General features: G+C 43.1%; 1 non-coding gene and 1 pseudogene across 1 annotated transcript; one reads left to right on the top strand and one right to left on the bottom strand.

Annotated features, from left to right (window-relative positions):
- Positions 1–11514: 11514 nt before the first annotated feature.
- LOC148928621 (uncharacterized) lies at positions 11515–12583 on the top strand (annotated as a pseudogene).
- Positions 11918–12023, bottom strand: LOC125197587 (small nucleolar RNA R71). The gene has a single exon (XR_007172123.2). It is a non-coding gene; the product is annotated as a small nucleolar RNA R71 (small nucleolar RNA).
- Positions 12584–16088: the final 3505 nt, after the last annotated feature.

The following is a 16088-nucleotide window of genomic DNA, read 5'->3' as shown; positions in this document are numbered from 1 at the left end:
CATGATGGCAAAACAACTTTCCCAGATCGCAGTATCTTTGAACGAGATGCGAGGGAATGAAGGTAAACTTCCTACTACCGTCAAACCGCCAGACCGGGCAAATATTAGTCAAATCACTTTGAGATCTGGGCGGGGTTACGAAGGGCCAACGTTGGGAGCTGATGAGGAAGTGCCTATGCAAGCCAAAGAAGGGAAACAGAGTCAGAAACAGCAAGAAGGAGGCGCTGAACCAAGGGAGATCATTGTTCAGAGAGACCTCCAGAAGGAAGATTTAGGGGGATCTCTACCTCGACCAAGGGACCCGTTCTTCCTAGACCCCGAACCTGAGGAAGTAAGCAGGGAAGGAAACAAAGCAGTTGATGAAACCCAGGCTAGTACTTCTACAAATGCAGTAAAGCGAGCAAAACCATTTCCATATCGAGGGGAGGCGAAGAAGAAAAAGGATGACACAGAGGATCTCATGGAGATTTTCAGCAAGTTGGAAATCAACTTGCCATTCTTGCAAGCCTTGAAAATGCCCACCTTCAGTAAGTTCATCAAGGAGTTTATTGCAGGGAAAACCAAACTAGATGGGAAGATTGTGATTGGAGAAACTGTGTCTGCTGTGATACAAAAAAGAAGAATGCCCTCAAAATGCACGGACCCAGGTATGTTTACATTACCCATTTCTTTAGGGGATATCAAGGTTGAGCATGCCATGTGTGATCTAGGGGCGTCAATAAATGTTTTGCCACTTTCAATCTATAAAAGGTTAACTGGGGTAAGAATGGTTGATACCAAAGTAGTAATCCAGCTAGCAGATAGAACTTGCATTTGCCCTGAAGGAGTATTGGAAAATATTATAGTCAAGGTGCATGAGTTTCTATATCCTGCTGATTTTTACGTGATCAAGATGAATGATAATGAGTCTGCTGAGTCTAGTGGGGTACTTTTGGGGAGGCCATTTTTGCGTACGGCTAAGACCATTATCGATGTGTTTGATGGAACAATTTGCTTGGACTATAATGGGGAAAAATATACCTTTAGCATAGATGAGGGGATGAAAAGACCTTTAGATGTTGAGAATCTCTATGCTATTGATGTTATTAACCCTTTAGTCCAAGAATATCTTGAGACAGAATTGATACATGAACAGATTGATAACTCGGAGTTGAGCCATTCGATTGACAAAAAAGTTGTGGGATGGTGTGCAGCAGTGAACACAGAGGAATTGACAGATGAAGAGCTCACAGAGGCCATTATGGAATTCTGCAGGAAACTGGAATCAGCTAGGTCCAAGGGATCGGCTTATGTGGCCAGTTTGGAAAAATCTCCTGGGTTAGGGAAAGAGACTTCACCAGAAAATTCAGAAAAAAATCCCTTGCCCCAGGAGACGAATGGAACGAAAAAAGAGCTGAAAACACTCCCACCAGGCCTTAAGTACGCTTACTTGGAGAAGGACGAGACATTTCCAGTAATAGTCAACAACAACTTGACCAAGGAACAGGAGAAGGAGTTGTTAGAGGTCATCAAAAGGAACAAGAAGGCAATAGGATGGACTCTCTCAGATTTGGTGGGAATAAGTCCAGATCTTTGCATGCACCACATCCGTCTGGAAGAAAGTGCAAAGGCTCATCGAGATGCACAACGGAAGCTGAACCCAAACATGCGAGAGGAAGTCTTGAAGGAGGTATTGAAGTTGCTTGCTCTAGGAATCATTTACTCCATTCCTGACAGTGAGTGGGTCAGTCCTGTCCATATGGTGCCAAAGAAGTCTGGGATACAAGTCATAAAAAATGAGAAGAATGAATTGGTACCCACCAGATTAGTGACAGGGTGGAGGATGTGCATCGACTACATTAAGTTGAATGAAGCCACAAAGAAGGATCATTTTCCTTTGCCTTTCATTGATCAGATGCTGGAAAGATTGGCAGGCAAACAGTATTTTTGTTTCCTTGACGGATACAGCGGATATTTCCAAATCTACGTTAATCCGGAGGATCAAGAGAAGACCACTTTCACGTGCCCTTTTGGTACATATGCATACCGAAGAATGCCGTTTGGATTGTGTAATGCACCGGGGACTTTTCAACGATGTATGATGAACATTTTTTCGGATCTGTTGGAAGTATGCATTGAGATATTCATGGACGATTTCACCGTCTATGGGAACTCATTTGATGCTTGTTTAGCCAGCCTGGATCTAGTGTTGCAGAGATGTCAGGAAAAGCATTTAGTGTTGAACTTCGAGAAGTGCCACTTCATGGTGACTGAAGGCATTGTCCTAGGTCACGTGGTTTCTGAGAGGGGTATCCAGGTAGACAAGGCAAAGGTGGATGTGATATCAAAATTACCATACCCTACGAATCAAAAAGAGGTGAGAGGTTTCCTAGGCCATGCAGGGTTCTATAGGAGGTTCATAAAGGATTTTGCAAAAATCGCGCAACCACTCACTCGGTTGTTACAAAATGATGTTGAATTCGTCTTTGACGAAGGATGTGAGAGGGCGTTCCAGCTGCTTAAGGACAGGTTAGTATCAGCACCAATAATCAGGGCACCAGACTGGAACCATCCTTTCGAGATAATGTGTGATGCGAGCGATTTCGCTGTAGGAGCTGTCTTAGGACAAAAAATTGATGAAAAAAGCTATGTGATCTTCTATGCTTCCAAAACACTAAATCAAGCTCAGAAGAATTATGACACCACGGAGAAGGAAATGTTAGCCATCGTGTATGCCTTTGAAAAATTCCGACCCTACCTTCTTGGGTCAAGGGTTATAGTCTTCACAGATCACGCAGCAATAAAGTACTTACTGGCTAAGAAGGAGTCGAAGCCAAGGTTAATCCGTTGGGTGTTACTTTTACAAGAATTTGATTGGGAAGTACGAGATAAAAGAGGAACGGAGAATAGGGTAGCAGATCATTTGAGCAGAATCTTCCAAGGAGAAACAGAAGAGGCTATACTCGATGCCTTTCCCGAGGAACATTTGTACCTTTTGGAGAAATTTCCTAGACCACCTGACTGGGAAGCAGTTTTGGCTCTGACCGGTCTAGGGGAATCAGATAAAGGGAAGCGCACGCTGAATGCAGAACCATGGTTTGCTGATCTAGCCAACTACTTGGTCACATGAGAGATGCCGGTTTCAGAAGAAGTTTCCCGGGCCCAGAGGATGAAGATTAGAAGCGAATCCAAATTTTATTTTTGCGATGATCCTTACCTGTGGAAAATGTGCTCAGATCAAGTGATTAGGCGCTGCATTCCCGAATGGGAACAAAGAGATGTGTTAAATCATTGCCACGCGTTAGCATGTGGAGGCCACTTTGGGCCAAGGAAAACAGCGAGTAAGGTTCTAGACAGCGGATTTTATTGGCCAACATTGAATAAGGATGCTTTCGAATTCTGCCAGTGTTGTGAGAGATGCCAACAGACAGGGGGAATTTCAAGGAGAGATGAGATGCCTCTGATCCCAGTGATCGTGTGCGAAATTTTTGATGTGTGGGGAATGGACTTTATGGGACCGTTTCCGTCATCCTGTGGGAATACCTACATATTGGTTGCAGTGGATTATGTATCTAAGTGGATAGAAGCTAAGGCCACCACAACTTGCGAATCAAAGGAGGTGGCGAAATTTCTCAAGGATAACATTTTCAACAGATACGGAGTTCCTAGAGCCATCATCTCAGACCAAGGAACACATTTCTGTAATCGCACCATCGAGGCTTTGATGAAGAAATATGATGTACACCATCGAGTGTCAACTCCTTACCATCCTCAGTCTAATGGCCAGGCAGAGATTTCTAATCGTGAGATCAAGGCGATATTGGAGAAAACAGTTAATCCGTCAAGGAAAGACTGGAGCAAAAGACTCGGGGACGCATTGTGGGCCTACAGAACTGCTTTTAAAACACCTATTGGAATGTCACCCTACAGACTTGTGTTTGGTAAGATGTGTCACTTGCCTGTAGGAATTGAACACAAGGCATACTGGGCAGTGAAGGAAATGAACATGCAGCCGATAGCATGCGAAGAAGAGAGGAAGTTGCAATTGCAAGAGTTGGAGGAACTTCGGCTGGAGTCGTTTGAATCTGCCATGTGGTACAAAGAAAGAACGAAGTTATGGCACGATAAAAATCTCCGGGTCAAGGAACTTCATGTGGGACAGAAAGTGCTCCTTTTTCAGTCTCGGCTTAAGCTCATGCCAGGGAAACTGAAGTCTAAATGGATTGGCCCATACACCATCGTTGGCATCCGAGCAAATGGAGCAGTAGAGATCCAGGGAAGTGCTCCAAACTCTGTTCATTTCCTTGTAAACGGTCATAGAGTGAAAGTCTATAGGGATAATTCTGAGTTGTGTGTTGTGGACGAGATTCCACTACACACACTCCCTATTATTGCCTAAAAGGACGAGGGTAATTTCCGATGAATTCCTGGGTCAAGGGGTAAGCTGATAATTTTGAAAATTCACAACTAAACCAGGGAATCTCGGAAATACAACATGTAAATAGTTTAATTTTTCTCTAAAAAAAAAAAAAGAACGATGATAAAAAAAATGTACTTATGTATATAATTTCGAAGCACCAGACTCCTAGGGGAACCCGTATTTTATGCCCTAACCTCGACCCAGGGGTCTGGAATCTTCAAATTTTATTTTGTAGGGCATGGTCGAGGGGATTCGCCAGGAGAGAGCCTGAAGGAAGGAGTCAAGGAGGGAAAGGATATTTTGAATTTCAAATTCTGGCCGATAATTATGGGAGACGTACGGTTGCTTACATCACGCCTGCAACCGCACCATCTTTTCACCAGAAAAGGCAACCGTCGTCCTTCTCTCTCCATCATTCCTCATTAGACAAAAAAATTGTGTTTGCTCTTCCTTCTCTCTTCATTCACTCTCTCTCTAAAAGACAGACGAAACCCTAACAACAAAATCGCCCAGTTCTTTTCATTTTCTTTCAGATCTATACCGATGGATTCTACCAAGGGAACTGATTATGACCCCACTTTGTTGGCCGAATTAACACAGAAGGTGGGAAGCATAGAGAAAGCGAAGGAGGTGTACGCCCTATTCACCGCCAGTCTGATGCCGTCTGCGCCGACTGTACCATCACTGCGGAGGAGGTGTACGCCCTATTCCGGCGGATTCGGCCGCAACACCGGCAAATCTCTCTGAAACAAGATCGCAAGTCGCAGAACTACCTCATGCAAGGGGCGTTTCGCAAGTAGCGGAGACAGAGGACGGTGAACAGATGCATGACGAGACCTTGAAGGAGACAGAAGGTAATGTACCGGAGAACCCTAATCTTGAGGGTAGGGAAATGTATGAGGGGGAAACCCCTACTGCTGATGAAATTCTTGAGGGGGAAACCCCTATTGCTGTTGAGATATGTGAGGGGGAAACCCCTGTTGTGTTTGAAGTTCGTGAGGGGGAAACCCCAGTTTCTGTTGAAATTGCTGAGGGGGAGGCCCTTGTGTTTGAGAAGGCTGTTGAGGGGGAAACCCCTATGTTTGAAACAACTACTGAGGGGGAAACCCCTATTCCAGGAGATGTCAGGGGGGAGAACCCCATCTATATCGAGGGGGCAACCCCGATGGTGGTTGAAGAGGGGGAAACCCCAGAAAAGCTGTTGGCGGAGTTAGATCTACATTCGACGGCGGAACCGGAGCCCGAGGAAGGGCTAAAATTGATCGTGGACCTGGTTGATGACCAGGAAACAAGTGAGCCCAAGATTGATGAAAGGGCCGAAAGGAGGCGCACCAGGAGAAGCCTCCTTGACGAAGTTGATGACTTCATACCTGAAGCGACAGAGACAGAGGCGCGCTTGGCCAAGGAGAAAGCAAGAAAAGGAAAGGCGCCGGCGACTGCATCTACCCGGTCAAGGAAAGCTCCCTTCGTCCAGGAGATCGAGGAGACCCTTTTCCCTGAGACCGAGGAAACCCTTGTCGACGAGCACGAGGAGCCCATCCCTGAGCCAAGCTATAACTCTGAGGAGGTTGAGGAAGAGCCAATTCCCGGACGCCCCGTGATTTGGCTGACTAAGAGCTTGCTGGAGGAGATGAGACAGTTTGACGACCAGAAAAGAATCGCGGTGTACAAGGAACGATGCAGCGCAGGAAAGATGGCCAAGTCGGGAAAACAGTATAGCAAGAGGGAGCTCAAGATGATTGCATGTGACAAAGAATTCCGCGCCTATATGCAGGCAATAGGGTTTGAGTGGCTGTTGCAGCACAGCCAAGAGAGGGTACCAGTGGATCTGGCAAGGGAGTTTTTCTCCACTTTTCGTTTGAAGAATACCTCAGACCTGGACGCGGATTCCATCACATTCAGACTCTTCAATCAGGAACACGAGTTGAGCATTAGGGAGTGGTCCCTACGGATGGGGTTGTTCACTAAGGAAGAAGATGAAGAGGGGGCTTGGAACGACAGGATGGTGGGGATGCCAAAGAACACACCTGGATTCAAAGTCCAGACAGCATGGGAACTGGTCACGCACTCTAAATCAGGGGCGTTTAAATCCAGCTACTCCAAAGCATCCCACATCGAAGATCGGATCCTCCGTTTTGCTCAAACATTTATCAGTTACAATTTGATGGGCAGTGCGAATTCAGCCCTCACTACTACCGATCTCTACTTCACTTGGTGCATGGCAGAGGGTGTGAAGATGCACCTCGGATATTGGATGGCGCAGGCGTGCCACCAGATGACGAGCAACCCAGGACGTCATATGTACACCTGCCACCTCATCGGCGCTTATCTCCAGAGGAATATAGAAATGAGAATTGCCAAGGCTGCTCCACTTGTAGTCATGTGCGACCCCCCAGAGGTGTTCAGTGTTGATTATTTCTTCAACAAGGGGTTGCTGCAGACTCAAGGCACCAAAACTCTCTTCTATTCTTTAGGAGACAAGGTGAAGGCGGAGCCGGAGGAAGCAGAAGAGGCCATGCCAAGTGAAGAGATCGAGGAGCTGCGGAAGGAAGTCCAGGACATGAAAAAGGAGATGCAGATAATGCGGAAGGATATGATGAAGGAACTCGGTGGGATAAGGAACGAATTGATGGGAAATCGGGAGGCAGTGCAGACCTTGAGGGGAAATATTGCTGATTTGGCAGTGAAATGTGCCAAACAGAATGATAGGATGACGGAAGCGGTGGAGCTTTCAATGAAAATGTTGAAGTGGATGCAGCAGACGCTCCCCTTGACCCAGTTGAGGACAACTCCTGGGTCCAGCAGTGAAGTCAGGCAGCCCACCCATAGCAGTCCCTCCGTCAAGCGACCACAGCAGTCGCTTCAGATGATCTCCCCGACCATTCCCGTGCAAGTTCCAGCCCCACCAAAATCAAAATTGATCGTGAGAAAGTCAGTACCGGAAATCCCAGAGCAGAAGGAAGAAGAGCTGGAGCAGCCAGCTAGGAAGAAGGTGAAAGTGACCCGCCCCGGAGTCCCACCCCAGTCTGGCTCCCGAGGGAGCTAGCCCCAGAAATGATCAAACATCTCTTGACCAAGTAACTTTTATTTTTCGTTCTTTTCTTTTTTTTATTGTCTACGTGTTATATATGTGTTTATCACTTGTTATATCTTCTCCCACTTAGCCCACTGCGTGGTCTAAGTGTGAGAAGTTCATGTTTTCTGTTGTTTTATTTGTTTTTCTATGTTTTTCTGTGTCTTTCTCCCACTTAGCCCATTGCTTGGTCTAAGTGTGAGAAGTTTTATGATTTTAGTTTTGCATTGATCTCTCTGTTCCCCCCTTCACGACGATGGCTTAGGGACAAGCTTGAGTGAAGTGGGAGGGGGAGAGGAGTCAATGCATTACCCGTATTACATGTTAAGAGTCTGTTAGTTTTAAGTATTGTCACATGAGCCAGTGGATTTAATACGGCATGATTCCCTTAGTGAAAGTAATTGAAGATAGGAGGCATTTCAACTTAGAAGCTTTTTCCTTAAATGAGCCTAGTTAATTTGAATGAAGCGAGAATGACGGAGAATGCCTCTACTTACTTAGTTGTGAAGCCTTACTATATAGTGAGTTATAAACCTCAGATAACTTTGAGCTAACAAATGTTTAAGGGCCACCACTGAATGCTTAGGGAAGAAGAGCTATGAAGGAGAAAGAAAAAAAGGGGGAATTGGGTTATGAAGGCATAAGCTGGACGAAGTCCAGGGTAATGCAGTATAAGCTGGACGAAGTCCAGGAGAAAAAATGGAGGAACGAGCTGGACAAAGTCCAGATAAAAAAAAAAGAGAGAGAAGAAAAGAAAAAAAGAGGAGGAATAAGCTGGACGAAGTCCAGAGGGGGGAATGGTCTAAAACAGGAATAATGATAGCCTGACCCAGGAAGGAGAAAACTCTCATAACCCAACGCTTCAGTGGTGTAGCATTAACTTAAGAGAGAATCGATCCTAACATCCCTGGTGAGGAATGAGTGATCGAGTGAACCTAACAATTGGGTAAGTAGAGAGCTATCTTGACAAGCTGACAGATTGGCTAGGTAAAGGAAGGGAAATGGCCTATTTGGAGGAGTGCAAACTATTGGAATGAACTTAATCTTGTGGGGACAGATGCCTAAAATTGAAACTAGCTCATGTATATATGTGTTCTGCGTGTTTGTGTGATTTTCTTATATTTCTTAGTTTTTCTTGAGTCTAGGTCTAGGAGTCGGTCAAGAGATAACCTCGCTTGAAATTTGCCTTATTCTTTTTCTTTTCTTGTCTTTATACTTGAGGACAAGTATGGTTTAAGTGTGAGCAGTTTGATAAGGCTAATTTCATGCATCGGTATGTGCAAAGTAATGTTATAACTTGCTGGGTCTAACACGTTTCCTAAGCCAGGTGTGTGAAGAAAATGGCTAGATCGAGGAAGTTATGGAGGAGATGGTCTAGAAGGAAAATGGAACGAAATGAGCAGGAATTACGAGGAAATTGGCGTGATAAAGGGAGTCTACAGCTGAGGGCAACAAAGTCATTATCAATACCTCGCTGGACCCACTAAAACGCCTATAAATAGAGAGGAGCATGCAGCGCAATGGGATATAGTTTTTACTCTTCTTAGCTCATACATTTACACACACACTTGGGAAAAATTCTGGGGATAATCGTGATAGGGGGGGGGGGGGTACTTTCTAAAGATCTCGAGTTTGGTAACACCGTCCTAGTGAGGGCGAAGATACAATTGTTTTAATTTCAGCTGTTTTTTGCTAGTTTCCACCGTCGAACTTCACTTTTGGGAGTCGACTTTGATGTTGATGATGTTTAACTGCTTATCGCTCATGGATCTGAGTTTAGCTGTTTAATTTCAAGTTATTTTGCTTAGATCTCTCTGCTGTTAGCGTAATTCTTAAATTGTTATGTCGATCTCTGCTTATTTCATTATTGAGGTGTTTGATGTGGAATTTGGTGACAGATCTGTGGTTGATTGAGTGTTCGGAGCTTAAATTTGTAAATCTGACGTGATGGGGAATTTCTTCTGTTTGGAGTCCGTGTCGGACGCTTGGATCCGGAGTGGATTTAGCGTATGAAGTTGGTTTTGGCGTGTGAAAGAAACAGTAGTTGATAGACTTGTTTTATTTCCTTTGTTTTCTATTTCACTTCGTCTAGGTATGCAGATCTGTTAAGTTCTTCGTTATTTATGCATAGATTTGATTTCAAGTTAGTAGCCCTGTTTTTTATTTGCTTATGTGTTTTCTCAAGAAGTTTTATGCGAACTTGGTTGTAGAAGACGATGTCACTGTCAGTTAGTACGAGAGTTAGTTATTCTGCCACTTTCCAGTCGTACTCTGCTTTTTCTTAGATGTGGTCCCACCGTAGAATTATCTCCTAGGTCTAGCTGTTAGGTTAAGTTTCTTTCTAATATTCCCAAGTCAAGTAAATTTTAATTTTCCTCAACCCAAGAATATGCGTGGCAGCAGCCAACACCAAAAATACTCCCAAATCCTTGATTACGAGTCTTACGCATCCTTCTCTGTGGGATTGATCCCTACTTCCCTATACTAGGTTTAGTAAAGTGGTTGAGGGTTTTTGAAGCGGGGAAGTACTTGTGTGTCCGACGACCGGGATTCCGCACAACCTACGAGTTCCTAGACCAAGTGATCTAGTGGACTTGCTGGATCTGGGGAACCTGCCTTATTTGAATATCGCAACACTGCACACTCACTACACTTGTACTGTCACATCCCAAGTAGCTTCAAGTTCCAATCGCCCGATCGGGCATTTTACGCAGATACACATTTTTGCCCTTTTTCACTTCGAGTATAAAAGTGTTCTCACTCATTTTCGAACCCTAACTTCCCCCACTGCAAAATAGAGAGAGAAATCGAGAGATTCAAGAGGATTGAAGGCAAGGAGGCTTCCATCTTCAAGAGATTGAAGAAGAAAGATTCTCCCCAACATCAAGTCCACCTTAGGGTGTTCTATTTTCCACTTCTACTATATTTTCCTTTGATGCTCTTGTATTTACTTTTGTTTTAGCTATGAGTGGCTAAGTCTTTATTAGGGATATTGGTGAAGTTTGTATGGAATTCACGGGTTAAACCTTGATTTATGCTTATCTATCTCTTTATGGTGGTTTTGTTGGTTATTGGGCTTTTTCATTGTCTAATTGCTTAGCTACCAATTGGATATGTCTTGTTCTAATTATTGTCATTGAGAGATGCTTAATTAGATTGTCAAATAATCAACAACTTCGTGCGTTTAATGTTATCGAGAGATGCATAGCTAGAAAGAGGGCTTGGGTCCATAGGTTTTCGGAGTCGGTCTTGAAGTGTAAGGAGGAGACTCCGACATTAGAGGCCGATCAACGCGTTAGATGCACCCGAGAGGGGGTCTAACCAATTAACTCGACCTTCCAAGCCACCCGTGAGACCCAATAGATGAGCATGATCTCTAGGTGAACACCCGTGATCCATACCAACGGATCCATATCCCTACCTTCCCAAATTTGTGTGAAAACTACCTTTCATTTGCTTACTTTACTAATTTGCTCTTATTTGCTTACTTGTTCTTTGATCTTAGTTAAGAAAAACCAAAAACCCCTTCTATTAGTCTAGATAGTGTTCAAAGTTGCATCGTAGTACTCAAGCCGGCATTTAGTCTTCGAGGATCGATAATTTCAACTTGCCACGTGCTACATACCCCATACACTCGTGGGTGACATATTGTTTGCAAATTTAGCATGAGTCAAGTTTTTGGCGCCGTTGCCGGGGACTATTTTGCTTTTGTGTTTGATATTGTGATAAGATAGAGAATACTAGTTTAGACATTTACTTGTTTTATTTAGTTTAGTTTTCTAGTTTAGCTCTAATTTCCCTTTGTTTCCTCTCTTGTGTTGTGTAGGTTTTTATGCTCACGCGCTCAAGGCATCTACCCCTTGAGCCGATTAATTTAGAGATAGGAGCCGCCAATAGAAGAAGAGGAGGACGAAGGAGGAGAGCACGAGCTCAACATTTAGTTGAGCCAATGGAAAATCCAAATGAGAACAACGAGGAAGTACCACCTCCACCTCCACCTCCCCTTAATCAAGACCAAATCATCCTTCAATTACAACAACAAATGGAGGAGATGGGAAGGGAAAGAGAGGAGGAAAGGAGAAGAGATGCACCGGTTAGAAATGCATTTGGGAACGTTAATATCCCAATGCCACCCATTGATCCAAGAGTGAATGCCAACAATTTTGAGTTGAAGACGACATTGATCCAATTTGTGGAGCAACGTGTTTTCTCGGGAAGTCCCACGGAGGATCCTAATATGCACTTAGCCAAATTCTTGGAGATTGCCAACACAACCAAGCTTAATGGGGTTTCCGAAGATACAATCAAGCTTAGGCTATTCCCATTCTCATTGACTGGATATGCTAGAGATTGGTTTGATAACCTTGAGCCCGGCTCGGTTATAAGTTGGGACGACTTAGCCAAAAAGTTATTGGAGATGTTCTTCCCTCTTAGCTCTACTCTCAACCCACAAGCGGAGATCTCCCATTTTAAAATAAAGAGCCAAGAGTCTATGTTTGAAGCATGGGAGAGATTTAACGCTTTGTTGAAGAAGTGTCCTAACCATGGGCTATCTCCGGGCCATCAAGTGAGCCTTTTCTATAATGGATGCTCGGAATTTATCAAAAGTCAACTAGACTTTGGTTCGGGGGGGTCATTCTTAGACAAGGGGGTCGATGAGTGCAAGAAGATGCTTCAAAGGCTTGCATACACTAGCAAGAGTTGGAGCTTGGGTCGAGATGGCTCTATGCCGGTAGCTTCGGTTGTTGATTCGGATGCATTCAATCTCCTCAACCAACAAATGATGATTCTCAATCAAAAGGTGGATAGCATAAGTTTGGGGATGACACCCAATGTAGAGCCTCAATCTACCGTAGAGGATGTTAATTATATACATCAAGGATGAAATCAAGGGGGTAATCCAAGGAATTTCAACAATTATCGCCCTAACAATGGGGGTGGTAATTATTTAGGTTACCGCCCACCCTTTAATGCGCATCCAAACCTTTCATATGGGAATCCGAGTAATGCTATCCAACCATCTCCATCTCCCGGATTTGGAGCACCAAATGGGGATACCAATGCACCTAGCACTTCAAAGTCTTCGAGTGATGTTACCAATGAGCTTCTAAAAGCTATAATGGAGAAAACAGATGGGATTATGGAACACTCTACCAAGAGGATTGATAAAGTTGAGACGGCGGTAGTGGAGGTCACCACAAGATTGGGGGCTTTAGAGCATCAAGTGAGTCAAATTACTCAAGCCGTTGGACAAATACATCAACCGGAGCAATTTCCAAGCACTATAATTGCAAATCCTAAAGATTGCAAGGCAATCTACTTGAGGAGTGAGATAAGTTATGAGAGCCCTCCTATGCCCGAAGTGGAAACTAAGGAAGTACCCGAAGAAGAGAAAGAAGAAGAGGAAATAGAGGTGGAGTCACCTAACATGCCATCCGAGGATCAACCCGAGACAACTATACCTCCCAAGCCCATGGAAGTCAAAATTCCTTTTCCTCAAGTGGTGCAAAAGAAGAAATTAGATGAGAAGTTTGCAAAGTTTCTTGAGATCTTCAAGAGGGTGCACCTCAATATACCTCTCATTGAGGTACTCCAACAAATGTTCGGCTATCTCAAATTCTTGAAGGAGATTATGTCAAAGAAGAAGAAGTTGGTTGATTATGAAACTGTGAGCTTGACCGAGAATTGTAGTGCAATTATCCAACAAAAGATGCCGGCAAAGATGAAGGATCTGGGAAGCTTCAACATCTCTTGTGTGATCGGGAATGATAGGCAAACCAAGGCCTTGTGTGATTTGGGGGCAAGCATAAATCTTATGCCCTTAAGCTTCTTCTGGAAGTTAAAGTTTGGTGTTTTGAAGCCGACCACCATCACTCTTCAAATGGCGGATAAGTCCGTCAAGTTCCCCAATTGAATTCTTGAAAATGTCTTAGTAAGGGTGAATGATTTTATCTTCCCCGTAGACTTTGTAGTCTTGGACATGAAGGAGGATCCTAATGTTCCTCTCATTCTTGGAAGGCCATTCCTTGCAACCGGGAAAGCTTTAATTGATGTCACCAAGGGAGAACTCACCCTTAGGCATGGAAACAAGACGGCTATCCTCTCTATGTTAGACAAGATGAAACGCCATGAAATGGAAGAATCCAAGAGAGTAGAAGAGGTGCCTTTGGAAATTGAAGAGTGCAAGGTGATACAAGTGTCTAAGGATGTTGAAGTTGATAAGCCCTTGGAGGAGATCTTGGTCCCTAATTGGTTCTTTGAGCTTGAGAATGAAACAAGTTTAGGGGAGCAAAAGGAGGTGCCAAAATGGGAAAATGGTGAATCTCATGGAGTTGACCTTGGAGAAAATGACAAGCCTATTTAGTGGAAAAAGCGGCTAAACAAGCTCTATTTGGCCGCAAAAGCTAGGACGGGCCCCAATGAGGTGATCCAAGTGAGCTTGGACCATTAAGTGAAAGCTTGAAGACCGTCGGGCAAACGACGTTAAACAATTGTGCTATGGGGGAACCCCTAGTAGGTACAATTTTATGTAAGTCAATATGTTTTTCTCTCATTTTTAGGAGTTTTCTTAGTGTTTGTTTTGGTGAATCGTTTTAAGTGTGTTTAATGCCCCAATTACTTTCAAGTTGGGTATATTTTTGTTTTGTAGTTGTTGGAACAGGAAAATAGGAATGAAACAGTCAAAAAACCGAACACGGGAAAAATCCCAAGCATGTCATATGTTTCTAGAACTTGCCAAAATGACCTTGTGAGAATTAAGCCTATACTATCATGTAAAGTGTGTTTAATCTCAAGCATGTCATATGTTTCTAGAACTTGCTCGCGATCTCCTTGAGTCTACATAGTGGCTATATGGATAAGGGAGGATGTTAGACCATTTTTATTAGCCAAATTCTATTTTTACCCGTTAAGTTAATAATCCTTGTTAGCCCACTTTGAGCCTATAAACATTTTCTTTGACAAACCGAGGGGTTGGAATTTTCATTTCAAATTGCCTAAAGTAACATGTAATTTTCATTTCAAATTGCCTAAAGTAAATCGCATGGTGCCTTTTGTGCAAAAATTTTCGAAAATCTTGGTGATATGGCTAAGTAACATGTAATTTTCATTTCAAATTGTCTAAAGTAAATCACATGGTGCCTTGTCTTTTTGCCAAAATGACCTTGTGAGAATTAAGCCTATACTATCACTAAATGTGTGTTTTATCTCAAGCATGTCATATGTTTCTAGAACTTGCTCGCGATCTCCTTGAGTCTACATAGTGGCTATATGGATAAGGGAGGATGTTAGGCCATTTTTATTAGCCAAATCCTATTTTTACCCGTTATGTTAATAATCCTTGTTAGCCCACTTTGAGCCTATAAACCTTTTATTTGACAAACCGAGGGGTTGGAATTTTCATGTGGTACTTTTGAAAAATCAAAGAGAAATGTGGAAGTAGTGTTGGCAAATGAAAACAAGTTTTTTGAGTTAGAAAAGAAAAAGAAAGAAAAAAGAAAAAAAATAGTGATGATACCGTGCAAAGCATGGAGAAAAAGAAAAAAAAGGGAAAAAGAAAAGAAAAGAAAAATGGAAAAATAGTGAGCAATTGACATTTGGTGAAAAAGGGTGCCTTGAAGATTGGAAAAGACAAAACTGGAATGTTGATAGGTGAGAAGAGTCTAAGCAAAGCCTATAACTAGCTAAGATTAGGGAAGAAAGTTGGTGAAGTTGAATATGTCATATCTTGGGGATTAAAGTCACTTTGGCCAAAAATTACCCTACCTATCCAAAGAGCCTACATTACAACCTATAGAAAAGACCTTTCGGACCTTAGATCTTTAGTCACACCGTAGTAGATGAGAGTGTAGATTTCGAGCAAGCATATGGTAAACTATGCATGATTTGATGATTTGAGAGTTCTGTCATGAGCTTATACACTTTGAGAGTGAGTGAAATTTCTAAAATGCACATTGCATTTTCTCCTTGTGGGGGCAAATTGGCAAGATTGATTACATGATAGTAACTTGAAGCTATATTTCATAATACTTTACATGCATACGAGGCCATTGATACTTGTTGTTTATTTTATTTCTACTGAGGCAATGATGACACTCCGCATCCTTACATGAGTTTGTTTTCTTATTTTCTTCTTCTTGTTCGAGGACAAACAAGTGTTTAAGTTTGGGGGAGTTGACAAACTCATAGTTTAGGATGGTTTTAGAGGTATTTAACCCATGTTTTTGTTGAATTAAGGTGTTTATAATAGGTTTTCACTCATATAGTCTTTGATTTGATGAAATTATGAGTTTGTTGGGATTTTGAAGTAAAAACAGGTTAAAACGGAAAAAAAAAGGAGCAAATGGATGATTCCAGGGACTTCGCCCGATCGGGCGTTTTGAAGCGCAGTGAATTCCAGAGAGAAAACCCGTTCAGGCTTTTCGCATCCGACAAACAGCCCGATCGGGCGTTTTGGGTTGGCATCGCGATACTCCCGGATTGCCTGATCGGGCGTTCCTCATAGTGCCAATCGCCCGATCGGGTGTTTTACGCAGATACACATTTTTGCCCTTTTTCACTTCGAGTATAAAAGGGTTCTCACTTATTTTCGAACCCTAACTTCCCCCACTGCAAAAT

The sequence above is a fragment of the Salvia hispanica genome, chromosome 4 (assembly GCF_029641045.1).
Source record: "Salvia hispanica isolate PSC_SH4W2 chromosome 4, Shi_PSC_v1, whole genome shotgun sequence".
NCBI classification, from domain to species: domain Eukaryota; kingdom Viridiplantae; phylum Streptophyta; class Magnoliopsida; order Lamiales; family Lamiaceae; genus Salvia; species Salvia hispanica.
The sequence above is the reverse complement of the archived record's forward strand: the minus strand, read 5'-3'. Positions and strand labels throughout refer to the sequence as shown.